We start from the raw sequence: 25,978 nt of genomic DNA, 5'->3' as shown, positions 1-25,978 counted from the left end.
ATTTGTGTAGCATCTTGCAAAACCAAAACATTTCTAAGGTAACTTTGTCCCATCGTAAGATGAGAAGCTTGAGAATTAACAGTGAAAACAAACTACTTGCTTCTGTTTGTCAAAAAAATCCATCCTCCTAGTAACTTTTTTTTTTCCAGGTCACTCTCTCATGCTGCAGTGTCCCTCTGGGAAGAGTTATTTATATTAACATCAGCCAAGCCCAAGACTCCAAAATTAGGGAAATGAATAAGCCAAGTCACCTGTTAGAAACTATTTTTGTTCTCATTCATTGCAGCGGCTGCTGAGGAGAGACGATCCTTCTTCCCAAAGCACTCGGGAACAAAGATAATCCACCAGGTCATGTGGCAAAAAGATGGTTGATTTGCTCATCCTTAGCTCCAATATGGGAGCAAGTAAGCGGTGCCACAGTAAAGAGGAGAATTAAGGACCTTATTTAATCCACACAGCAGCAGAGCTAGAAGCAGCCTCTGAACCCCCACAGCTTATTGATTTACGGGTGTTACTTCAATGTGCCCATCCTGGAGAGTCCCCGAGCCTCCTCTGTGTCTGTTACTGCCTCCAACCCCACCTCAAGTTTTCAAGAAAAATACTAGACTCAGAAAAAAACACTGTGTGGACCTACTACTATTTTGACAGGAAACTATTGATGATTATTCTTTGACTGTATTTCAGTGAAGTCTTACTTACTTAAGGGCATACTACCTCCAGGAACTACGAGCACGACAAAACCCCAGAGCCACCACACCTGCCTCCCTCTCTCCCCTGAACCGGCTGGCCAGACGGTACTTAACACTTATTCTAAGTGACTCCACTTCTCCACAGGCTCCACGCAGCCACCTGCTTGAAGATTTTTCAAGAATCTAAAGGGATTCCCTCAAATTTTATGTATGCGTTCATTTATTTTTGCGAAGACCGGAGGAGGGAGATGGCAGTTCTGCCTCTGGGGGCAGCAGTTACCCCTTTCACCAGCCCGGCGCTGCTGAACGCCCTCCATTACCTGACGCCACGACCCGTGGAGGCAAAGGCGGCCGCGTCTGCCCGAGCAAGACGCGTTTAACGACCAGTTCCCGCTGAGAAGAGAACGGCGACACGCCGCCACCTCCGCGCCCGCCGGCGGGAAGCGCCGTTCTGAGGGAGCGCGAGGCGGAGCCCCGCCCGGCCGTGCGCCTGACGTCACTGCGGCGCCGCCCCGCCCGTTGCCGTGGCAGCAGGGCCCGGCAGCGCGGGGGGCTGAGGGCGGCCCCGGCGCCCGGCCCGGCCCGGCCCGGCCCGGCCCGGCCCGGATGGCGGTGTTATGCGCGGGGGCGCCCGGCCCGCTTCGCCCGTCGTCCCTCCGGAGCGGCGGCGCCGAGGCCGAGCGGCGGCCGAGGCCTCAGCGCTGCGCTCGCCGCAAGGAGAAGCGGGTGCTGAGGGGGCCGCCCCTGCGCGGCCCCCGCCGACACCGGCCCCGAGCTCGCCGCGCTGCTGGCGGGGCCGGGCCGGGCCGGGCCGGGCTGGGCCGCAGGCGGGGCCCGTTCTCAAAACTACCGTTAGGCATTTCTGGACCGGTGCGGTAACGCAGGTATCCGGGCCCTTCCCCGTCACGCTGGTCGCACCTTTTTTTCCTGGAAGATGGGGCCGTGTTTATTTTCTTTAAAGCTTTCCTTCCGCATTTTAAATGGCCCTTGTTTAAAGGTGGGGTTGGGAGATGCCTCTGTGAACGTGTGTGAGTGTGAAGCTGATCCTTGTCTGTCCCCATATATGTTTAAAAGCAGTTGGACGGAGGGGTTGGGAGCCTCAAGGGCGTGCAGACACACTGAGGGTAGTGTGAGCGCAGCTGTCTTCAGGTGTTACTCCTCTTGAAACACTGTCTATAAATATCTCCTTAAAGAACTGTATGTGCCTCAAATTAGTTAAAACTTGTCCTTACATGGAGAAATAAAAACAGATGAAGGTGTACGAGATCCTTGCCAAACTGGGAGGGGACAGGCAGCGGGCGTTCAAATATTGTATGAGAAATCGGAAAAAATCTGTTAACAAAACCACGATGAGAGCTGTAAAGTTTCTACAGGTTAGCAGCTTTAAATGTGTAAAACAAGGGGGAAATGGCTTGAAAACTAGACCTGCATCATTGCCAGGGTACGTGGTGACTTGCAGGCCGCTTACAGCGTGAAAACAAATTGTTTCTGAAAGACTTTGATGCCAAATTAAAATTAGCATCTAAAGTAAATTTAAAATTTGGAGGCAAAGTTTGGAAATGATGTTGACAAAAGCACTCCCTGTTTAAACTAAGCGGTGGAAGAATACGTGGGAGTTCTGCTGAGCTGCGCGTTATCCTGACCGGGAGTGGCGTTGCTGTGAGTACTTCTGCACCAGAGCTCTTGCCTGTCCTTGGCACAGGAGGGGGAAAGCAGAACGGGTGGAAAGGCTTTCCCTCCTGCTTCTGCAATGCAAAGGTCAGCCTTGCAGCTCACGTTGTGTCCTGCCCCGGCTTCCCCAGGTGGCCTTTTCTGTCAGCTGTGGATTACATCACTTTGCTTTGGCTCTCTTCCCAGGAGCCTCAGTGCACATTGGCCGCAAAAGGGGCGGTGTATTTATTATACCAGTTCTGTGCAGTCCCTAAACAGAGGAGGGATTATCTACAAATATTTCCTCACAAAGATATTTCGGCATTGTTACGGTGCAGTGGGGAGATCTCCCCTAAAAGCTCAGTGGTAATATTTGAGTTTAGACCTATGTCCACGAAAGGTCTGCAAGAATTTTAGTCTGGATGTAGGTTGTGTTGGATTTTCTCCTAGCCAGAGATTCCAGCTCTAAGACGAGCTTACTCTGATTTAATTGAACTTCTGCAAAGTATTGGAACAATAACGTAGTCAAATTACAAGGTTATAAATTTGTATTCTTACTTTTATGCTGTATATTCAGCCCACTTCCACTCTTTGCAGCAACCGCATGTTTTAAAAATTTAGTTCTCATCAATTTTTAATTAGGCATAATGGCACATTTTGCCATATGGGTCCCTCAACTTCTCTCGAAGTTAATGTATGCGGAGGAGGCCTTACCTCTAAATGCAGACTGATGTCTGTGGTCTCGGCAGAAAAGAAAATTATGGTAATTAAAAGGACAGATACTTTTGTACTGAGTTAAAACTAGCTTTGGTTTTCACCTAAAGCTGCTTCAAAATATCAACAGATAGTAATGTAAAAATTAAATGGTAAATGGACCTCAATGTGAAATGGTACGTGTTTTTAATGTGATTCTTTTAATATGTGAGTTCTTATCTATGATTTATTAGTATAAGTAAAACGCATTCAAGAGGATATTTTTTAAGCTAGTGAGCAGAGCTGCTCGTTTCTTTGCTATATTCCTGGCTCAGCAGTAGTAGTTCAGAGCCTGGAGACGCGCTGTGAAAAATAACTTGGTAACCCATATGTTTGAATATTGGAGGAAGGCTGACGGAGCGGAAACAGAGACTTTTAGCGTATTTTCAAAGTAATGTCAATCTTTAATTAAGCAAATTATAGTTCTTGTTATCAGCCTTTTAAAGAGGAAGTCTGTATGAATTGAAATAGAAAGCCATGGTAGAAAGTGTTTTTCTTCTTTTACAACAGCGATTTCATCATAATATTGTTGACCTGATTCACGTATTTAGGCAGAAGAAAAAGACTTCGAGTGTGTGAATTTATCGATCGTACAATCCTAGATGAGCTCCAGCATTATTTCCATGGATTGGATAACAAAAGGCTTAAAAATACCTTTTCCAGTTACTACAAGCAATTGAGTACCTTCACGACAATGATGTAAGAACTCACCTGCAAGATTGAACATAAATAAAATGTTAGCGCTTTCAGATCACACCTCTTATTTTTTGTAGTGTTTTGTCATACAGATATCGAAAGTGCTAATTCGTTACTGAGAAAAAGGTTTTGTTTCATAGTAATAGTTTACGGCTTCCAGTTGGCTTGAAATGATCTGCAGAATTGAAACGAGACATCGGACTAGATGATCGGAGGAGTACTTGGATAGTAGCAGCACTACTGCAGAGTATTTGGACCCATCTCTGAAATTCTGAAAAGCTAAAAATATTCAGGACTTTACCCAGCCCATTGCGTCACTGCTGTAGCAGCTGTCTTCCCTGCTGTTGCAGTACCTTGCTTATCCTTCCCTGCTCCCACCTTGTCCTTCTCCTCCGTGCTTGTCTCATCTCTCTTAATCGCTTTTGGTTTGTCCTGCTGTTGATGGGGGGGGGGGGGGGGGGGTTACCGTGCAGAAATCTGTTCCGTACTGTGCAGCAATCCTGCTCTCTTTCACTCATCACCTACGTTAAGCAGTTGCTAATTGTAGTAGTATGGGGACATCGATGACTTTGGGAAATGAGGGCACTGTGTGCCTCACAGAGTCAATTCTGAAGTAGCAGGAGAGTTTTTTTCAGTCCATGCTTTCATGCCTCGAGAACTGCCTTTTTTTTAAGGCAAACAGAACCCATTTCTTATTAAACTGATTTAGGGTTCTTCTGTTGTTGTGGGTCAAAGATACCATTACGCTCTGGTTCCAGCTTCAGTGAGAGCAGTGCAAGGTTTATCTTTAAATACAGTACTGTTATTGTATAAACCAAACAGATTATTCATATTTTTAAAAAATTCTCTAGGAGATGGTAATCCATGTTTTTCCTAGCTAAGCTGTGCCTGTTTGCCCTGCAGATGATTTTCCATATTATCCGTATCAAAAATGTCCAGTAGCGTTGGCGCCAAGCCCCTGTGATGGTCAGTGACAAGGGTTGTCTGAGGAGCCCTAAGGAGCAGTGCAAGAGGAGGTGGGGTAAAACTGAGGAAAGAAAGATGTGGAACTTCGGAGATGTAGCATGCGTGGTTATCTACATGGTGTTAGGTTTTTTCCAAGTGTGTAATTAATTCCCACTAAAGATTTTATTCTGTGTTTTATAAAATTCTGTTACTGTCCAACTACTATTATGAAATTCTGTGGAGGAGGTGTGGAGTTGCGGAGAGGAGTGGCAGTTCTGTCTGTATGCTCTTGTTCATGCTGTTAGATATTGATTACTATTATTCTTAGTAATAACAACAACAGTACACTGCAGTAGTTTTTCTGGCAGTGTTGAACTATATACATGGAGGTAAATAGCTTTTTAACAAGCCAGGATAATTCCTTTATTCTCAAACCTCAAATATAGTTTATAGTGCAGAATGAGTCAGCAGGAAGGATCTGCTTTTATGTAGACTTCTTCTCCGAGAGGAAGCACAGAGAGCAGTACAGCAGTGTTGCGGAGTTGGATTCATTTCAGTTTTGAAGATAGCAGGCTTTTTGACGAGAGATTTTTAATGTATTTTAGCCATCTCCATGGGGATACTAGAATAAGAACATAGTATACAATCTTTATATCTGTTTTAACCAGCTGATTTATTATCTGTTCATGATGTCCTTTTCGTCAAGCAGTTGGACACCTCTTCTTCAGAGCATTTTATAAAGAGCCCAGGATTTTCAGGGATGGTACTTCCTGAAGTCCAGCATCCTGAAAATGCAAGGAAAAGGTTTCCCCAGCTCAGTGCCTTACTGGAGATGCTGTTTCCTATGAGAAACCCCATTCAGTTACAGTCTGTCACCCTAACTCGTATGAGGAGTTCAGTGGGTTTAGTTGGGATGTCCACACATGAAGAATGTGGCACATCGGAAATTGCTAATTAGAGAAGTTGGGATTTTCAGAAATGCCAAGGAGATTCAGGAGCGTAAGTGCCAGTCCACAGTTTCATAAGTATTTAAGTTAATTTAAATTCACCGATGTTATAATTACTGTATTCACTGAGATGCAGTTGCAGACACTAACGGTTTTTAAAAAAAAAAAGTGTTCTGCTCAGACATTGAACCTTGTTTCCCCTGATGTCAGTGGGAACGGGAATGGATTTAGGGCTTGCCATTTCCATTAAGCAAAATCAAAAATCCAATAGGCAATTTCCTGTCATAAAAAGATCTGAGAGAGCAGATGGAGGAAGAATAATCTAATTGAGATGCATTTTCTTTTTTACTAGCTTGCTCCATTTCATTTTTAAGAGCATACCTAAAATGTCTGCTTCCGCAAAGAGAGCTTGTTCATTAAGCCTTAAAATAAATGGCAAGCAAAAAGCTCTTTTACAAATCCAGAATGCTAGTGGTGATACTAGATGTTTCTAATAACCTATTAACACCACGAAAACTCAAAACAAAAATTGATAAAGCACTCTGTTGAGTAAAGACCAGCGAAGCTTTCACCAGCAGCAGGCTTTTCTGACTCATTCTTTCTCTGGCAATAGAAAACGCAGTTGCTGCAGAGAAATGAAGGATCTCATTCATTCGTGGGGGACGGGGAAAAGGAAAGGCCAGGGGCCAAGCTTTCCTCCCACGGCTGAGTTACAGCGTTGGAGAGGGTTTACTCCTTCCCTCTCTGGTTCTGTTATGTCCTTCCAAATCTCTGGTAGTTGTTCCCATGTGTTTAAATTTCCCGAGTCATTGATTTTGTTGATGATGGGTTGACTTTGTGTTACAGATAGATTTTCAGAAAGTGTTAAGTTATGACAACTACGTTTAGTACGTAAAATGAAATGGAGCTTTGAAGTGTATGAGGGAAGAAAGGGAAAGCAGTTTATCCGTTAGGCTACTTTGATTCCTCAGAAGTCTTTGTAACCCTTCAAAATCCTTTGACAAACATTTCAACAGCTTCCAGGAGGATTTATTTTATTTTGTCTTAGTGTGTTTATTTGTGTTTCTTTTAGGTTTCCCGTGTTTAAGAGGCATCACACGGAGACAGCGTAGGAGGGACATTATAAAGTGACCCACTTTGGAAGTGGCCACCATCATCCGACTGTGGTAGCTGGAAGCGAAATGGAAATGGAGGGACAGAGAATGTTCTTTCAGAATTAGGACATGGTATGGGAAGCCGACCTCTTCCTATGCATTTACAGGGGTATTAGCCTGTCCATTTCAGACATCTGATTTGTTTAGGTTAGAAGAGTCTGTTTTTCATCCAAACAGTCAATGGAGAGAAGCAGAGATTCTTGGAAAATGCTTCACATCACCCCAATCAGGCAATAATTAAACTCTTGAATCAGACGTTCTAAACTCCTTATGGAAGAATGTCTCTGTTGGGATAGGGATCCTACCTTCCTCACCTGGGCCTTTTAATTTAAGAAGCTCCAGACAGGCAGTCTTAAAGTTGGGCAATACCCCTCAGGTATGCAGAAGAGGAACGTATGAATGTGGGTACAGTAAAATCATCTCTGGGAACACTGCTGGCAGGGACCCTGAATCCACCTGCGCTGGGCTGCAAAACCCTTGTATCTTCTGATGTGCTCAGAGAAGAAGGAGGAAGAATCTGTAGTCAGAGATGCTGCATTTTCCCGGCTGGCAAGAAGATCCAAGTTGATGAGCTTATGGTACCTTTCTCTTGTTTCCTATTCCATGCTCAAGAACTGCACGACTGTAAGAACTTCAGGCTCTGTTCGTGCATGTGAATCACATCCACAGAAGCGTAAAGGGTAGGGCAGCACATCTAAATGCAATTTGGAAATAAAGATATAGGGACAGATCACCGGCTATAGAGAGAAAGGGGCAGCATGGGAGGTGAAAAAGCCTTGAGTCGATGAATAGTTGCCACAGCTACTCTGACAGTCCATTCACAACCCCTATCTAACAAGTTAGAGGAGTATTTCAGGACAGTCCTCCGCCAGCAGAGTGCTCCTAAAGGGAATATTTTCTCCAGTATAATTTAGATAAAACTCTGGGGCCCTTACCTACCCTAGAACTGGGAGCTAAAATAATAACTCACCTTCCACCCACCCGCTGTACCAATTCAGAAAGATGAGCCAAGAACCGTGAACTAGGTTACACAGCAATAGAATGAGATCCAGACATCCTAGATGTTACTGAAGTAGGTGCAATGACACAAAAATTATGAGATAATTTAAGTAGAGAACAGACGCCAAATAACACTAGATGAAAAGATTCTTAATAACCTAATGATACGAATTTATGAATAATGAACAGATTGTCCTGGTTTCAGCTGGAATAGAGTTAATTTTCTTCCTGGTAGCTGGTGCAGTGCTGTGTTTTGGATTTAGCAGGAGAATAAATAAATAATAATTGAATAAATAAAATAATAAATATTTAATAATAAATTCATAACTATGTGCACACTGGTAAATGAGTCACTCCTGTAGATTGCAAACTGTCCTCGGTTTGTGTGTGTGCACAGCAAAGTAGAGTTACTCAGAGGAGCCGGGATATGTCCCAAAAAGTCCCCAAAAGCCTGCATTTCCCTAAAGTTCTATAAGATCTCTCACAAAACGTTAATTACATATTCTCCTGCACAAACAAGGGTGGATTCAGAGACACTGGCCAAGTCTTCACTGTGCTGAGCCTGCTCCTCATGCAGCATAAATTTTGTCATGGAAAAGCACCGGATCTGGCCCTTTGCAGAGCGAGGAGAAATCACACACTGAACAGTGAAGAAAAAACAGTTTGCTGCCACCCAGACGGAGGCTGAGTAAAGCAAACTCCACTTTCAAAATAGCAGATAACATGCAATCACCTTTTAATGTATGAAGAAAGGCCAACGGGTTATGGTAGCTTAGAAAATGCAATTTCTAGTTTTTAACTTGAACGCTCGGCTTGGCCACAACGAGGTTTTTACAAGAACCTCTAGACAGCTCTTTGTATAACACTTTTAAAAAACGTTTAACATTTTCCTTATGACATACTGAGGGTACCATGGTGTGATACAGCATTAAGCAGTGTAAGTTTTAGAGTGATTTCTCTAAAAATTGCTATTCGCTTCACCTGAACCTCCCCGCGTTGCGCTGAGCCCGCCAGCCACCAGGTGCGGCTGTGGAGCCTTTTGAAATCCATGGGATTTCTTTCATCAGTCCAGCGGCTGCAGAGAGATGTCATCCCTGTACCCACTTCTAACAAGGATATAATAACGCTACGTGTTTGCCTTCACCCTGGGAAATCCCAGGGCAACTGCAAACACGAGCGCCGTATGTACGGGGGTCTTTTATGCAGACGTAGTGTCGGTATTTTTTGCTGCAAAGGACTTGAAACTATTGGTTGTTGACAAGCTCCATTTTAAGATGTACAATGGGCATTATCCTTGGAACCACTCATGAGGTATTTGGCTCTCAGAGTTGTTAAATAACAGATTTAGTTTAGATGCTGGCATGTAATATTAAGAGAAAATATTCTTTAATGTAACTTAAAAGATCATTTCACTTTTTGCTATCAGATTCTTACCAGAGCTGAAAGCCAAGTTCTTACAAGAAACAAAATTAAATTCTTCTTCAAAGCACAGAGGGAATAACAAAGATGTAGCACTACTAAAAGATGAGAATTGCTGTTTTTAATGCCTGTCAGAACGGTCCAGGATTTGGGAAGGTGAGAACTGCTTTTTTTAAAATATTTACTGCTACATAAAATTGTTGTTGTAATTACAACACACTGGTGCTGGATTAGCTGTGTGTCTTCATGGGGTTGAACCTAATCAGTATCGTTGCAGTGGAAAACTGGATGTTGATTTCGAGGGGGGAGTATTGCCAATATTAAATAGAACAAAGTTAGCAGATTTTTAATCTGCCGTCTTGTTTTTTTGATATTTTAGATGGGACCTCAATTTGGTGGTTCATTTGCATTTGACAAAACAATCGAGCACATAGGCACTACAAGTGCATTGGGTTCAAGCACACGCTTACCTGCTTTTATAGCTGGACAACTGGACTGTAGGTTTAACCACACTGCTGAACCAGAGACTACACACCTCCAGCTAGAGCAAGTGCAGGGGGGAAAAACGCACGCAGGATCCAACCTCAAAGACTTCTCACGTTGATACTTTCCTACTTTTGCTGTCTAACGGTGTTCGTATTTTACAGGTGGTTTTAAACACCAGCATCAAAAACTTCTTCACTTGTTAGACGATCTTCCAGCTAGGGAACACGGGACATCCTTTGGGGGTCTGTGCATTATTATGGAATATTTCTCTTGCAGATGATCATCTGCTGTTTTATTCTAGGCATGTTAAGAAAACGCTGGACTGAGTGTTCCAGCTGATGTTTTGTCATAGTTTCCAAAAATAAAAGAAAGTAAATGAAGATTGTACGAAAGCGCTCGTAATTGTGGAGTCAGCAATTGCTGAGCTGACTTACACTTGGAATAACAGTCAGCAAAAAAACCAACAAAACTTGGCTCATAGAAGTGCCCTGAACTGGAACAGCCAACAGGATTATTTTTAGTTCAGGTTTTAACGTTTTATCATTTAAAGGGAAAACAGTTGCCAGATGAAAAACATTACGTACAGTTTGAACAAAAGGCATTTCCTTATGTGCTAAACTTTAAACAACGGATTTTTACAGGGCATGGTTTCTCAACTACCTCTGTTTCTTAAGTTATCCAGCCCCAGCATCATTAACAAAAATAAAGCGAATGTGAAAGAGTGAGAAGGGACATTTTAGCCGAAAGCTACTTTCGGTGTACTTTTACAGTGATGTGAGGAGGTACTAGAGTTAGTGGTCCACCATTGCCCAGGAAACCCCTTTACTCCTAAAGAGCGATTGTAGGCTGTAGCTTGGCGAGCAGGATGACAGGCGTGAAGGATTTTAAAATTTTTATTTAATATTTTTTATTATTAAATATCTAGTATTTAAATATTCACTGTGAAATTACCTAGTTAGGCTTCATAGAGTCTAATTTTGTATCTGTTTGTTCTGTATAATTAGAAGCCATATTTAGCTTTGGCTACAGCCTTTTATCCCAACAACTAAACGTGTTTCATCTACAAGTGTTCTGAAACTTTATTTCAAATTTGTTTCAAGAGGAATATTTGGTACAGCTTGATTAATGTTTCTTTTGGCAGCAGCGCAGCCTTAGGCAGCCCAGAGTCATGTTGTTTGTTTCCAGTCCCACATCTTTCCCTAAGCTGTGCTGGCGTAATTGCATGTGGGGTTGTGCAGTGAACCCGCTCAAGGACTTGATCTTGACTAAAATAACCTGTACCAAAGATGGTTATTTTGAACTTGGATCCCTTTCCTGCACGACGGCCTCACGAAGATGTGGTGGCACCAGTGAGACAGTCGCCTGGGAGGGAAGAGCGAGAGGGGCACAGGGAAAAGAGGGGCTGCTTCACCCAGGACATGAAACTGCAGCCCCGGCTTTACAAACTGAAACCCCCTACAATGACTTTGGCCCGTTCAGAATCTAAAGAAAAAAGGGAAAAAAAAAAAAAGGTAATTGCATAGCTATGATACTGTAGTCGTGTTTTAATTATGTTTCTCCAGTATCCATGTCTAAATTAACTGAATGTACTAGGAATTAATGACATGCTACAGGGATTAGTATACATAGATAACATATGAGGAATCTGCATAGTAATGTAAGATTAGGGAAAACATGCAAACAAGCATTTCTGGGAGGAAAATCTACTTGGAGAACGTAAATTACAAACAAAAAAACCTAACAGAAAATTAATAGGTATTTTATAGTCGTCTTGCTGTTTTCTGTTACCAGCCCTGATTGATGACGGGTCTGCAGCAAGATGAACAGTTACGCATTAACAGCCGAGTAACTACAGCGGGATTCAAGGGGCCAGGCAGTATCCTTGATTGTTGGTATTCACTGGGTGTGAACTGCGGATAAATTACCTGCAGAGGTGGTAAAAGAAGCTGGAACTAGAAAAATACCTAGTGGAGGTGAGCTAAACTGCTGTTCCACATGTTTAACTGAAACTGGTAGGATTTTGGGTTATATGGAAACTGTGTTATTGGGCCTGTATAGAAAGCGTTATTGGGGCTCTCTTGTCGACCCTGTATTTTCTGGGAAAAGCAATTTCTGCCCGATCATTACCTGGTATTGCGAGGTGTCTGTAAAGTATTTGAAGAATCTTGCTGAGCAGCAAAGCTAATACAATAAGGAAACTGAAAGAATTCATGAGCCGGAAGTCTAGAAGCCTTTGTTTACCATAGGAACGAGGAAGCAAATTCCAATTCTTATTGCGATAACTTTTTGTATTTATTGTCACATATTTAATTTTTTTTTTCCTTAGCTTTCCTCTGTTGCATTTTCCAGGTGTGGTCACTGACATTGCTAGGAAAAATAAAAAGGACAGACACCCCAAGCGAGATAGTAGGATGTGGCAGAAAGCTATGAAAAGCCTGGAATGTTAAAAAAATAAACTGTTAAAAAATAAAGAGCCCTACTGTTATGTTTAAGTTTAAAATAAATAGTTCTTTTATTTCGTGGCTTTATAGCATGGTAGCTGTTTAAATTCAGCAATTGCAATATAAAATCTTGAAATATGAACAGAGTTTTGGATAACATTTCATGGCAACAAAAAGTCACACCACCAAATTTAGGACAATTTGGACACATCTTAATTTCTTCCTATTTAGTCTTGCACTGTTTGTTCAACTTCAGCATCAGGATAGCGCACCCCTTCCGATTTTGCTCTCTGCCCTGCAATTTGCTGCCGGCCCGTTTATGCAGGAGCAATGCCACGATTAATAAAGCGTTGACTGACAGGTACTAACTGTAACAGCTGCTTTTATGGGTTATCACGTGTGGGTGTGAAAAAGCCGCACTGGCCCTCTGAAGAAAGCAGATTTACTGTAGATAAACCTTTAATGACGTCACCCAGGTGTAACCAACGCTTCAGAATGCTCCATAAATTTGTGTTTGTAAAGTGTACATCCTACACATGGCTCGTCCTTACCAACACTAGGCTAGTACAGCTCCATGCCCTGCGCTCAAATACTGGGACAATTAGAAGAGATTACATCAAGATTTAGATGCTAGGCTATTTTTAAAATCTCTTTCTCTCCTAATGCGTTTTCCCATATAATCCTATCTAAAAAATCATTTTGAGGGCTCAGGGTAAGTAGGGAACTGTGGGCTTAAAGTCACCAAATCCAGAAAAAGCTTACATGGGCTAAGGGTTAGAGTTAGAGCTCAGAAAAGCAGATTTCATTCACTGCATCCCAACTCGGGAGATGGAAGAGCATACCTTGAAGATCCCAGAAAGAAAAACAGTATCTATGAGGCTCAAAAAAAAAAAAAAGGTGTTAAAAGGAGGCAGAGCTAGCAAATCCTCCAAGAATAAGTAACAAAATATTTTCCATTTAAAGTGGCCAACTGGACCTGACACTAGCCTAGAAGACGTCTGGATTGTGTTCCCTCCTTGCTGTGCTGAGATGGTTTGGAGTAAATAATCTCACTGCTGAACGCATCAGATTCCCCTTCTGTGAAGTGGTATTGACTTTGCAAAGTCCACTGAGAGCTACTGATGGAAAATGCTATTCTAGAGTTGGTATTAAAATACGATGCTTTCCCCATAAAGGACTGGTATTTGAATTCTTTTAGAAATGTGCTCCATTTGTTCAGATACAAACAATTACCAGGTTTTAGAGGGGTGGTCAGAAAAGACCAGATGATCAACTAATCTCTGCTGTTAAATGCTTTGCCCCTGGGAAATGAGTAATTATTTGCCTATATGCTGTATGCCTCCCGCCACTCTGCCAAGTTAGCAAATACACCACCATTGAAAGAGGGAATCATAACGCAAGCAGGAACCTCCTTGCAGGAAGAAAACTGGGGGGAAAAAAAAAAGGTACTTCTCTGAGTAATACGGAAATAACTACTCAATTCAGAAATATCTGTTGCACTCACTGATGCAGCTGAAGGCACGTCCGGATCGCAGCACCACCAGCCATGGGCTATGCAAGAGGATCTAGCAGAGTTAGACCAACCACGCAGCTCAAAGAGTTCTGCTCTTTGCTGTCAGTTTCTATATGTTTGTTTTTAATGATTTTCTGCGGAGGAATTAATATTGAAATTGTTAAGTATTTTATTGCATATATGGATAAATGTTTAAGAAACACGCCACAGTTGTTCAACTGCAGCAGTGTATTTTCCAAGTGAAAAGATTGATTTTCAGAGACTGTTCGACAAAGAGTACCTTACATCAAGCTATTTTGAAGTGTTGCGAACAGATCTCCTTTCTTGTTGGTTGTGGGGTGTTACTGATAGTAAAAGCTGTACTTAACCCTCTGCTCAAGGGCATTCTTTAGATTCAATGGAGAAAAAGTTGCACCATCTGTTGAAACAAAATAGCTATTTTCCTAGTGTAAGTATTTTGGACTCATTGGTTAATTCTTTCCTTTCTGTTGCATAGAAAGCTTACGCAGACCGTGATGAGACAAAATTACATCAGCTATACAAACATCCTCTCAAAATTCAGAACTCGAATATTCCCTTGAGTCACTTGAATACAGCTGCTAATTATCTCATAGAATGCGTTTTGCTGCAGTTTGAAGATGATGCAGTTTGACGATATGATGCCAAAGGAGAAACTGTTCAGTAATACCGTAGGCTTTACTTCAACTGTGTGAATGTTTCCCCAAACCAGAAGCCCCTACCTTTTTATGGGGAGGAAGGGTAAGCTAATAGTTAAAGTAGAGAAGTGAGAAACAGCCAGCGCAGGAGACATTCCTCCACTGAGAGCTTATAGAGGAAGCATAGTGAAAGTTTTCCTTCCCTGACAAAGGGAAACGGGGAAAAAGGGAGTGATACGTCTCGTCTCATGCAGCAGTAGGTGAAGACTTAAGCACCACGTATCGGGTTCCCTGGCAAAACCTGTTGCCATTAAAGCAATGTTCTGCTTTGTTCTGAGAGAGGTGGGATGTGTTATATTCTGAAACTATTAACCATCTTATTTTTCATTTCCATACACTGGGTAGAGAAGCTTCAGTATGTCTGAAATGACGTTTCAGTAGTTGAATGCTGAAAACTGGAAAAACTGCGATCTCAGTGAGAGAGAAATATGTGCAGCTAATAAACATATTATTCTTTCATTAAGTCCTAGAAGCAAATGCAGCATTACTGAAGACGGAAACAATTTTGTTGATATCACTGGAGTTGAACACACTTAAGCCAGACTGAAACATAAATGTCCACATAATCCTCTGTGACCTCTCAATTATTCCCACGCAGCATAACAGTGATTTCACAGATTACACTGAAGGGAAGTGTAATTTAAACTTTCTACGGTATGTGTGCTCATCCCTTTAACTTATTCAGTAGTCATTGAGGCAAGTTAATCTGTAGTGTATTTCAGCTGGAGTAGGCGTTGCAACAGAGACACTTGGGCCCATTGTGCGTCTTTGTGTTCTTTCTAGTACTATTTTCCATAATGATTTCATCCCTATCCTAGTGTCTGATTATTAGAGGAATCGCCTTTGTATGCGGAAGACAATGTATTGATTGCTAGCCATGGTGGAGCTGCGTGGGAGACGAGTATTATGTACCTACAGCTGGAGCTTGCTGGAGTAAAAGAATCACTAGTGCAAAACATTTGCTGTAACTTTCCATGGATAAAAAACATTTCAGTAACGAAATACAGGATTCCCAAAATGTAGCTGAGACAAGTTTCACTCAAATATTTACAGTTAAGTATAAATATTTTCTGAGATTTAGGAAAACCTAGCAGTGTCCACTGCTGCTTATAAAATTCATGCCCCTACTTTCGGATTTTCTTTTTCTGACTTAACTACAGTAATTAAAACCCTGTCTCAACAGAAAGGAGAACGTTTGTTCTCTGAACTTCTGAAATTGGTTGCCATCCAAAGAATAGCATCTTAATTCCTGGAACTGGCAAAACATTCATTGATTTTTACCAGTATCAATGTTTGGTTTGGATTGTCTGCCTTAAATCTACCTATGAAATCATGTCAAACCCAGCCCCTCTCATTATACCATTCTTAATACTAGACCAGCTAGCTTGTGCTTGTTAATATCTACTCTTTCTTTAAACATATGCAGTCAGATTACATTGTCCCCCTTTGGCGTTACATCCACACCAAAAATCCACAGGTGTATAGTCAAAAAAAGGTTCACTGTGGGGTGGCATGTGAAATATATTGGCATGAAGAAACACCCTTTTTTAACTGGGTTGGTCATATGATTGGTATTTGGCAGAGACTCATAGCATGACGCAGTGAAATCTTTTAACGGTGAAGCTTCTCATATAGTAAACATTCCCAAGCACTAGACTGTATAGTTTTATTTCACTGAAGTAAAATCCAATTATATTAAATTATAATGTGGAAACATTCCCTACATTAATTTAATGGATGCAGCTCTTTAAGTTCTCACCATCTGTTCCACCCTTTAATTACAAAAACAAAAAAGTACAATTCACAATCCCGTCATAAAAAAAGAGGACTAGAAGTGATTGGGACGCACAGGTATGTATTATACGCAGACTGCCAGCATCTGTTACATACATGGTTTCGCTTGACAGTAAGCTGTACTTTGCTGGTAGCACCCCTACTTTAAAAATATGTATTGGTGGTTTCAAGCGGATAAATGGTTAGTCACTCCCTCACCTAAAAATCTTATTGTCCAGTGCTGTAGTTCTGACTTCATCTTAGATACAGCTGCTTTTCGGGATAAGTGAAATTACCTTTGTGCCTGCAAGCCATGGAACACTGCAGAATCTTTTGGGGCAAAAGAGGGTACAGAAATGCAGTAAGTGAAAAGCCACGTTATAGATACTCTTTGTCAGTATTTTTTAGAGAGGCTATGCTCTCTAAAAGGAATATATATTTTTTTTTTCTTCTGGATGATATGTAGAAAGCATTTACATTTAAAACAGATGAACAAAATGCAAGTATTTGCATTCAGTGACACTGCCCAGAAGCTTTTTCATTCACAGACATAAGAAAATAATGAGTTTGTTCGCCTAATAGTTATGACTTTTCTGTTAAAAGATACCTTATACTTTGAAGAAAGTGTATTTCAGTTTAAAAAATCTACTCGTATAACTAGCAAAATTAATAGTAGCTGTAACACTGCACAGAAGGGGAAGTGGGAGTTGAAATGGCCCTGAAAATCTTTAAACAGATACAAGAGACATCTCCTGTCTCCTGATCTGTTTGCCAGCCCATGGTGCCTCCTGCTATACTGGTTTCATAGTACAGAGTAAGAGCAAGGGTTATTTTCTTGAACATAGAAGTGTATTAAATAGTCACATAAAACCAGAAGAACTTGTTTTGGAAGAAGTCAGCCCTATCTCAAGGCTACTGTAATGTACACACCTTTATTGTGAAAATTCTTTCACTTGGTATATTATCTACACATGAGTAATTCTTGATAGATTTTGGTACATTTGCCTGACTGTCTCCAGTTGAACACCGTCAAAAAATTAGAGCAGTAGTAGCTGTACCAATAAAGTTTGTCTGACTACTAGAAGAATGAATATGAATGATTTTCCTCTGTAACAGATACAATTTTTCAAGGGAAGTGTAACTATAGTAAGGACAGAGAGGGCAACTTATGAAAAGGTACATGGGGGACTTCATCTAGAAACAGCTGCAACACAGGAACAGTAGGTTTAACACTCAAGCTGTTGAGACTAATTTGTGTTACAGCTTTGGTGCCCTGGAAGGTGCCGTTTCTGAAATAAACATTCTTCTGTGGCAGTTCAGCCAGGTTTTTGTAAGATTATTTTTGATAGTAAAATGTGAATCAAAATTAAACTTGCTGTGCAGTGTCCCAGAGCACTGGGCCAGTGATTCCGTGACAGAGAACCTCCCTTGTGATGCTGGCAAGCTTCTCCCTTTCATTCTGCGCAACTGAGATCAACCACTGTTGTAATAGACCCTGCATCACCTCTCCACTCATTCAGTCCTGTAATAAATATACATGCATTATGGAACTGAAAAATTCTAATTGCTCAAGTTAACGAGAGTTTTCTGAAACCAGTTGTTCTCTCTGATGATATACCTGATATCATTATTTAATTATGGAGTAATTATTCATCCAATGAAAACAACAGTCATAATTTCATTGATCTTTTCAGTTTGTAATCTGAGGAGGAAAACCACACTGGTGAAGTGTACAAATTAACATTATGCTTGTGCTAGATAGGTACTCCTGAGAGTAAATCTCTGTGTACCGTGGCAGCAAGCGAGGTTAGTACTAGCTCCTGTCTTTGAACACATAGAGACTGACAGCTTTTGGGTGCACTTACTGCCTGTGAGTGAAATTCAGCTAGTTACTCAGCCAACACAGGTAAAGCTCAGCGTGCACTTGGGCAGCCCAGCACAAGCCCAGCTTTTAAGCCCGCAAACTTTTAGGATTTGTTGGCTTGGGCTTCCAACATCTGGGTGGGTGTAGCATCCGTATGACAGACAAGCAGTACAATATAGTGGACGTGCGCACCCTGGGGCTAACACGAGGAGAGCGTTACTTTGCCAGTGAACGTGCTCAGCAGTTATCACTAATGTAGATACATCAAAAAGGAAGTCAGACGCTCTGTCAGTAAGATCCCAGCTCCAGCTGAAATGCCGAGAGTTTTGGCATTACCATCTACCAGTGAGATTAACGGGTCACCCTTCCTGGCCATTTCTCATTCTTTTGCCAAATGCGAGATCTTTATTAGTCAAATTTATAACAGCGTATTTTTTATTTTCGCGATATTTCTCTTATACACAACTTCAGGGAGAAAAGCCTTTCAGTTTAGAATGACGTTTCCAGAGCTTATGAGGTGTTGTGGATCATTTGGCTAAATCCGATTCAGTGAAGCTGAAAAGGGGAAAGAAAGGAAGCTATGCACAGGAAAAGGGATAGAGAAGAATGGTAATCGGGAACAATGATGCTAGCTGTGACGGAAAAAAGACATCAATCAAGGAGGGAGGTCACAGCATGCAGTGAAACAGGAGATGAAAAAATAAAATTTATTATTCAAATAGAAGTGGTCAGGGTTTGTTGTTGCTGTGATCACTGGGAGAGCTGGGGAGTTTGTTACAGCTGAAGGGAGGTATCTAATGTTCTCGGGATTGACCACTGCCTCTTCCCAACCATTTTTCATCCTTCCCGAATCACATGAGTTTGATGGATATGATGAGGAAAGGTGGGGAAAGTACTTTGCCTATGAACACAGTGTTACTAATGAGGAAGCTCAGGTTTATCAAGTGTAGCTCCATCTACCTGGGGATATTCTCTTTCCAAGTAATTTACCTAATTTTGCATGTTTATATATTTACTATTATTACACTCACAAATATTTTGACTGTCACTGAGTTGGCACGACTGGTAGTTTCGGCTTGGGCAATATAAGATTACCAAGGATGCTTATGCTTGGGACTGAGGTGTGCTGACAACACAACTTTATAATTCCAAACCTGAGTCAGTCCATGCATTTTTATTTTCATTAATATCATTAATATCTTTATTTTCATGAATATTAAACTAGCTCTCAAACTTTCCTTAAAAAGAAGAGACGGTTCTGTCTAGGCCCTGTATAACCCAGCTACACTAGTGCAAATAATTTCAGGTTGCTACAGCATGTTCTTCCACTCCACCCTTAAAATAAGGCTTTTGGTGAGAACACTTATGTAAGGCTGCAAACGAGATTTGGAACAATAATAATTATCCAACTTGCCACCCATTTTTAACACCTAAGATGGAAGGCACTGAAATTCTGAATGATAATATTCAAAGAGCAAAGCACAGCAGTGAATCCACCTATTAAAATGAAATCTCATTCAGTATTAGGTTAAAAATAAGGTCAGGTTATTATTTGTAACTAGCTATTACTAATAATACACTTGTTAGCCACAGTGAAGCAAAATCATGATCTAAGAATAAGTGTGCCTGTGCAGTGAATATATCACGGTTCTCCTTTGTCCTTTAGCATATACACAAATAGATTTCAAAAGAAAATTTCCCTCCCCTGTCTCTCTATTCAGAGGAAGCATTTAAGCAGCAGCCAGGACACAGCACTGCTTGGAACTGAGCTTGAGAGCTGATGCTGAGCTGGATGGCAAGGCAGCAGTTTAGCCAAGCCATCTTTAGCAGGTTGTGTGTACCTGTTTTGTCATGCAAGACATCTGTGACATCTCCAGAACAACATGGGTATTATATTAACACGCTTCTAGAAGTCATGAGTACTCCCCAACTGGATTCACGCTTCCTTCACAAGATACTGGCAGTGCTATGAAGGAAACATATATTTACCTGGCAGGAAAGTGAGGGAGGAATACCTCACATTTTCTTGCTGCAATCCTTTTTTGCAGTCTTTCTATAGCTTAACTCTCTAGTTGCTTGGCCCAGATGAAGGTCATTATGACAGTAACTGTGACATACTATTAACTGAAGAGTAAATATCTAAAAAAAAAAAAAGCAATAGCTATAATATGCAGAGAATCTCATTCATTCACTCAAATAAATAGGCTACAGAATGGCTACATCAGTTAGGTGTTGCCTGGCTTAAGCGTAACAGGATCTCCACAACAAGACAAGAAAAAGAGGCACAGAATAAAGGTAAGAGTCCTACTTATTGGTTGAACCTGAAGCCTCCCCAGCTACATTAGCCAGCTGCCTTCTTTTGGATTAGTTACTGCATTTTGCCATAAGTCTATGCACCAAGATGAAGAGAGATAATACATCCTGCAGAGGTTTTAGCCACAATTCAGCCGTCACATTGTGTTTAAGATTTCACAGAACTGAGCAGTACAGCCCCTTGCTAAGATGTTGCAACCTGAAAAAAAAAAAAAAAAAAATCTCTTACAAGTCCTACATTTTTCAAATTCCTAAAGCCAACCACCTGAAAGCCAGAAACAGTGGTTTCTCCATAGCATGCTGGCACAAAAAGCAAATACATATATCTATCCCATGCCTAACGCAGGAAAGACGTAGGAATTGTCTGTACAAGGCATGTGGAATGTGCTATGTTGGTGTCATTTATTAATCAAAAAAAAAATAACTTTGGATCATATTATCTCCATGACAACTGCTTGTATGTATTAATAATTTGTTGTGTGCTTAAATGTAGCTTATGGAAAAGACTGAACAATAGGAGAGCTTTTCCAAAGAAAGTACTTGTAACATGAGCTATGCTGATGGGAGCACCACACCAGCAATCAGCAAGCCTAAAGCCTCCTAGCACAAGCTTAGCAGGACATTTCAGATGTTTACATTATTTGTTTAAAAGGAAGGAATTTAAGCATGTGCCCGACTATCTATTGAACTGGGTCTCTACTATCTTGACTCTCAATGCTTCTGTCATGATTGGCAAGTTAGTTAACTTCAGTATCTGCTTCCTCAATGGGGCTGAAATAATTTGTTTGTCCATCTGGCAAGGACAGTGATAGTATTTGTCCTGGCAGTGGTAGTATTTGTAAAGTGCTCTAAAGATTAGAGCTGTTAGATGATACGTAGCACTTTCAGAACTGAGGAGGAACGCGGCCGTGTGCTCAGGTGCACGGCGATAGACCTACTTCACCAGTGCTCCTGCCCAGCCAGCCCGGAGACGGCGCCAGGCTGGACCCACAAGCTGAAAGCGGCGTCCAGTGCCACGCTCGCGGGGAGAGTGTAGGACACAAAGTATTCGCAAAATATTAAAAACCTAATATTTGTGAGTGAGCACTCTTTTTGTAGCTTTTTAAAGATTCTTGACTATGAAATATCTGCATCCATTGTGATTTGAAAACGTGATTTTCACAGTTCTTCTTTCAGTAAGACTGCACACTTCCTGCTTTCTCTACACCACCAGAGTGAACTATGAACTAGCAAATTTCAAGTAATAAGTTTTGTGGTATGTAAGGTGATTAATAATGAGATTCCACCCTTTACACAAGCCATTTAATTGAACTTTTAAAGTCAGTAGGCCTCTGTTGATAGTGGTATTACTGATGTCACTGATTTTGTCATGCACTATCTGGACTCTGGAATGAGTCAAATATACAGAAATAATATTTGTTCATGCTGATGTAACACAAATATCTGACGTAAATAGTTTCTCTTCTAGTTCCCATCTTTTGCAATCGTTCTACTAAAGATCACAAGATTTATCTGACTTAATGGGACTATTAAGACACAAAATGTACAGTATTTTGTCTCAGTAAGTGGCCAGTATCTGAATATGCGAGAGATTACGTGATGTATACTTCTGACTTCATCTGATCAGGAAAAGTCCATTTCCCCACAGAGGCAGTTGACTTCTATACTGAAGTACCAGCGTCCATACTCTTTGCTTACCAAAAAAAAAAAAAGTATTAATTAAGGAAGGCAGCCCTACATCAAAAGGTGGCAACTCATTATTACAATATTGTATAGCCTTTTAATTCTGCATTTAGTATTAAAACACCATAGCAACAGACACTTCAGACATGCATTGACAGATAATTGAGAACGAGTAAAATATTCAGAGCGAGGTAAGTGTGAAGAAAACTAATTTACATGTTCCTTACTCTACGATGCTTAATCAACACTACATTCACGTAGTTGTACGATGCCCAGCAATACAAATCTGCCTAGCTTAAACACTGACTGATGTCTCTCATACTACAATGGAAATGTTGGTGTTAGTGCAGTAACTGATAAGATTATTACAATTGCTGACACACACGTCAATGAGTTTGAGATTCATTTCAGACCGTTACAGAATTAGTTGGCGCTATAGGTGGTTTTGCAAAAAGGCTGAATAACCTACCAACTCGATGCGTGTACACATAAGCGCAGTCAGCTTGAACAGTTAACCTTAACCATTCCTTAAAAAAGGAATGCCGTACATACGAAACACTTGTCACTGACTCAAGCGCTAGGATCGTGTACAGCAGTATGGACTATCCTTGACTCATCATGGCTGCCACGCCCAGTCAATCTCCTTAGTTACAAACCGCACACACACAAAATCCTGGCATATATTCATATACTAAATACAAAGTATTATTACTGCCATCTCACAATTCACAGTTTAATCTTACTGTATATCTGAAGTACTGACAAACCCCCAACTTATGCAACGCAGGAGTTATTCTTTCATTATTTCATTCTCCTTTGAAGGCTCAGATAGCTATCTAAGAAAGAAGAGAAAAGCAACCGTGATTCTCTAAACTATTGATTATGACTCTCAAGTAGGAGGGAGGAATGAGATCTGACTTCTGATCCACACACGGACTATTCGAAACAAAATGAGGACAAAATACAAATCTAATACCTGGGATGGAGATGGAAACAAAAATTCTCCCCTTCTCTGTGGGTGTCCAGATAAGTGAATCCTGAATTGCCCGTGCCGAGTCCTGAATTCTCTCCCAGTCAATGGCACGGCTTCAGCTGCAAACAGGGAGTGCTAAATCACCTACCCCTTCCAAAGCGGGGTTTGTCCTGGCAGTTACGAGCTATGACAGAGTCTTTTCAAACAAAAAGGGTTCCTTTCTTAGGTGAGTACTTTAACGCTATGCTCCTGTGAAGTAACGGTGGGTTTGGGAACCGTCACACTTGCTCTAGAGACAGCAGCGATCATTATTGCAATCTGTAAGGAACCCTGTCTAATCCTCACTAGCTCTGCTTTCCCCACACCTATCAGATAAAACATCACAGGACTTTGGTTGTAGTTTCATAAGCAAATAAGCCAGGTTAATAGTTTCCTGCTGCTGAGAAGGTATATTTCAGCTCTCGCTCCATCTTTCCTATTCCAGAAACACAGCCGGCAGCAGGCAATGCAGTCCTGCCCCATTTTGAGCACTAGGATGGGCACCCAGCACGCCCTTTTTTTCAGCTGGATCAACTGTCTGCCACAGAGATCCCAAGAGTTACAGCTGACAACCTAAACCAAAGCCCCGCCTTCAGCTGAAGGCTGGACCAGACGATCTCCACGGCTCCCTTCCAAGCTGGCCCCTTCTGTGATCCTGACCCCATGCATCCCTTCCCGTGCCAGCTCAAACCATTAAAAAAAGCAGACAAGGGTACAGATGCAGCAAAGAACACTTTTTCAAGTAGATCAGGGGTTTTTTTGAATGCTCATTTTTGTTGGCAACAGAGGGAGAATAATGTTGAGAGGGGACTGCCACCACTGCCCTCTTCTTGTCAGCCTAAAGTGACCATCATCCAAAAGCAGAGAACACCTTGTTCTGGACCATGGACTCTGACAAGGTGCTGAAGCACTCATTTCTCTTGAGACTGAGGCACAGAGTAGCAAAATTGTAGGTTCAGATTTTTCTGAATGTTGTGGAAAATAAGTAAAAAATAACAGTAATTAGTTAAACTTTGTAGACAGAAGCATAATTAACTGTAAGATTGACAGCACGAGGAGTTCAAAGTTGCAATCTACTTGAGTTTCACCAAGAATTTCACTATCTGTATGGAAAATACACAGCTAAACGTGGTGTTAAGACATCTCACTATGCCAGAAGGTCAACAGTTATTAGGGAAAACAAACTTTAGCTTGGCAAGTTACACAAGAGATGATGGTATTACTTCATGTTCTTTGCATTTATTTATTCAGGATTATTTTGGGAGTATTAAGGAAGATGTGCTACAAAGTAAATTCTTGAAACCTATCATTTTTCAATGAGTAACACTTTTCCTTCTACAACTTTAAGCACAAAACTAAGAACATCTGAAGATGGAAACCTATGAAAAAAGTGCAAAAACATTCTGGAAGAAAAACAAAGCACCTGAGTTAGGTCATTCAAACTGCTCTCTACTAGGACAATATGACACCAAGAAACCGAGACTGACCTATGAAAGCAAACATTCTTTTCCCCTTGCTCACTATGTAATTGTTAATTTGCTTCAATAGTGGGCAAAGAATTTAACAATTTAGACTCTGTATCAGGCAAACCCTGACCGAGACAATTAACTAGGAAAAGTCCTTGTTGATTTGGTAATTTCGACAGGGTGTATTTTGTCCAAATTTTGATCCATTTAAGTGAAAGTTATTTTTTTAACTGATCATTTCATGTCTTTTGGAAGTTATTTTAGGGAAATCTTGCATTAATACCTCTATAATTTAAGATGCAAATTACAATAAAATACATAATCCATTACAGATCACAGATACATGTTTCTTTCATTCCTTTTTATTGCATCTTATTTGTCTCTATCTTACTGGTATCTTTCCCTTTAGGTAGAAAGCAAGTGTCTGAGTACAGTAAGGTAGCTGAGGTCCACCACTAGTTTCCTGTATTTTGCTGAAAGCTTATGCTGAGCCTCACTTACTCCTTCCCTTAAAAGGTCATAATAAACCCAAGTCTTCCACGAACTCTTTCAGCATAAGCTGTTTTAAAGAGAAGAAATGCAATATGGCCTTTATAATCTAAGCGCTACATGGTGGTACAACCGAGATAATATTTAGCGCTTCAGGCTTGAGCTGAAAAGATTTATTTCTAAGTACCTAACGTCAGCAAGTGCCCTCCGCTTCCCAGAGGGACACGGTAATCGTGCTCAGAACTACAGGGAGAAGCACAAACACTGCGGAACCAGATGAAGCGCGTAGGAACATCCCCCCCCGCCTCGACCCCCCGGCAGACATTAGGCAGGCCGGGCGCCCTGTCCGGCCCGTGCCCCCTGAGGAACCGGCGCTCAGCACGCCGGGGACAGGCCGCCTCGCTGCCCTCACGGCTCTGCCGGGCAGGAGGGGCAGGCACCGCCACGGCAGGCCGGTGACAGCGGCCCCCTCGCAGCAGCGCCCTTTGCTGCCGCCTCAGGGCCGCGGGCGGGCGGGACTGCGCCGCCCCCCCTCAAGCAGAGCCCCGCTGAGGAGGGCGCCAGCCCTCAGCAGCACCGCTGAGTCTCCCGCGCCACAGGCCCAGCGGACTGCCGAGGCGAGTGAGGCAGGCTGTCCCCGACCGGGACCGGGACCTCACGCCTCACCCACCGGGCGGGCGGGAAAGACCCTTCCCGGCAGCCCCCTCCCGCGCATGCGCCAGCAGCCCCTTACCCGCAGAGCGCAAGCGCCGCCGCCGCCGCCTTACCCGCCCCCGCCGCTTTGTGCCGCGCGGGGCTGCGCAGGCGCAGACGCGTCTCGGCGCCCTCCCGCCGCCGCCGTCCTGCCGGTCGGGCTGGTCCTGTTCGGTCCAGGCCAGCGCGCACGCGCGGTCCCGCCCAGAGGCTGCGCACGCGCCGTTGTCTCCCACGGCGTCTCCCTCCCCCTCCCCGTAGTGGAAGCCGAGGCGGT

At 42.1% G+C, this 25,978-nt stretch overlaps 2 long non-coding RNA genes across 7 annotated transcripts; one reads left to right on the top strand and one right to left on the bottom strand.

Moving 5' to 3' along the window:
- The first annotated feature begins 1,498 nt into the window (after window positions 1–1,498).
- LOC143165848 (uncharacterized) lies at window positions 1,499–13,613 on the top strand. 6 transcript variants are annotated; one of them, XR_012996325.1, is made up of 5 exons: window positions 1,499–1,573; window positions 3,644–3,791; window positions 6,753–9,408; window positions 11,530–11,711; window positions 13,143–13,613. It is a non-coding gene; the product is annotated as an uncharacterized LOC143165848 (long non-coding RNA). The 6 variants fall into 6 exon arrangements; XR_012996327.1 differs by lacking the exon at window positions 13,143–13,613 and adding an exon at window positions 12,088–12,262; XR_012996326.1 differs by lacking the exon at window positions 13,143–13,613 and having other exon boundaries at window positions 11,530–12,262.
- On the bottom strand, window positions 5,103–25,803 carry LOC143165849 (uncharacterized). Its single transcript, XR_012996329.1, has 3 exons — window positions 25,742–25,803; window positions 13,684–13,826; window positions 5,103–5,518 (listed from the first exon to the last, which is right to left on the bottom strand). It is a non-coding gene; the product is annotated as an uncharacterized LOC143165849 (long non-coding RNA).
- Window positions 25,804–25,978: the final 175 nt, after the last annotated feature.

The sequence above is a fragment of the Aptenodytes patagonicus genome, chromosome 12 (genome assembly GCF_965638725.1).
Source record: "Aptenodytes patagonicus chromosome 12, bAptPat1.pri.cur, whole genome shotgun sequence".
Lineage (NCBI taxonomy): Eukaryota > Metazoa > Chordata > Aves > Sphenisciformes > Spheniscidae > Aptenodytes > Aptenodytes patagonicus.
This window is presented reverse-complemented; position numbering and strand designations above follow the sequence as displayed.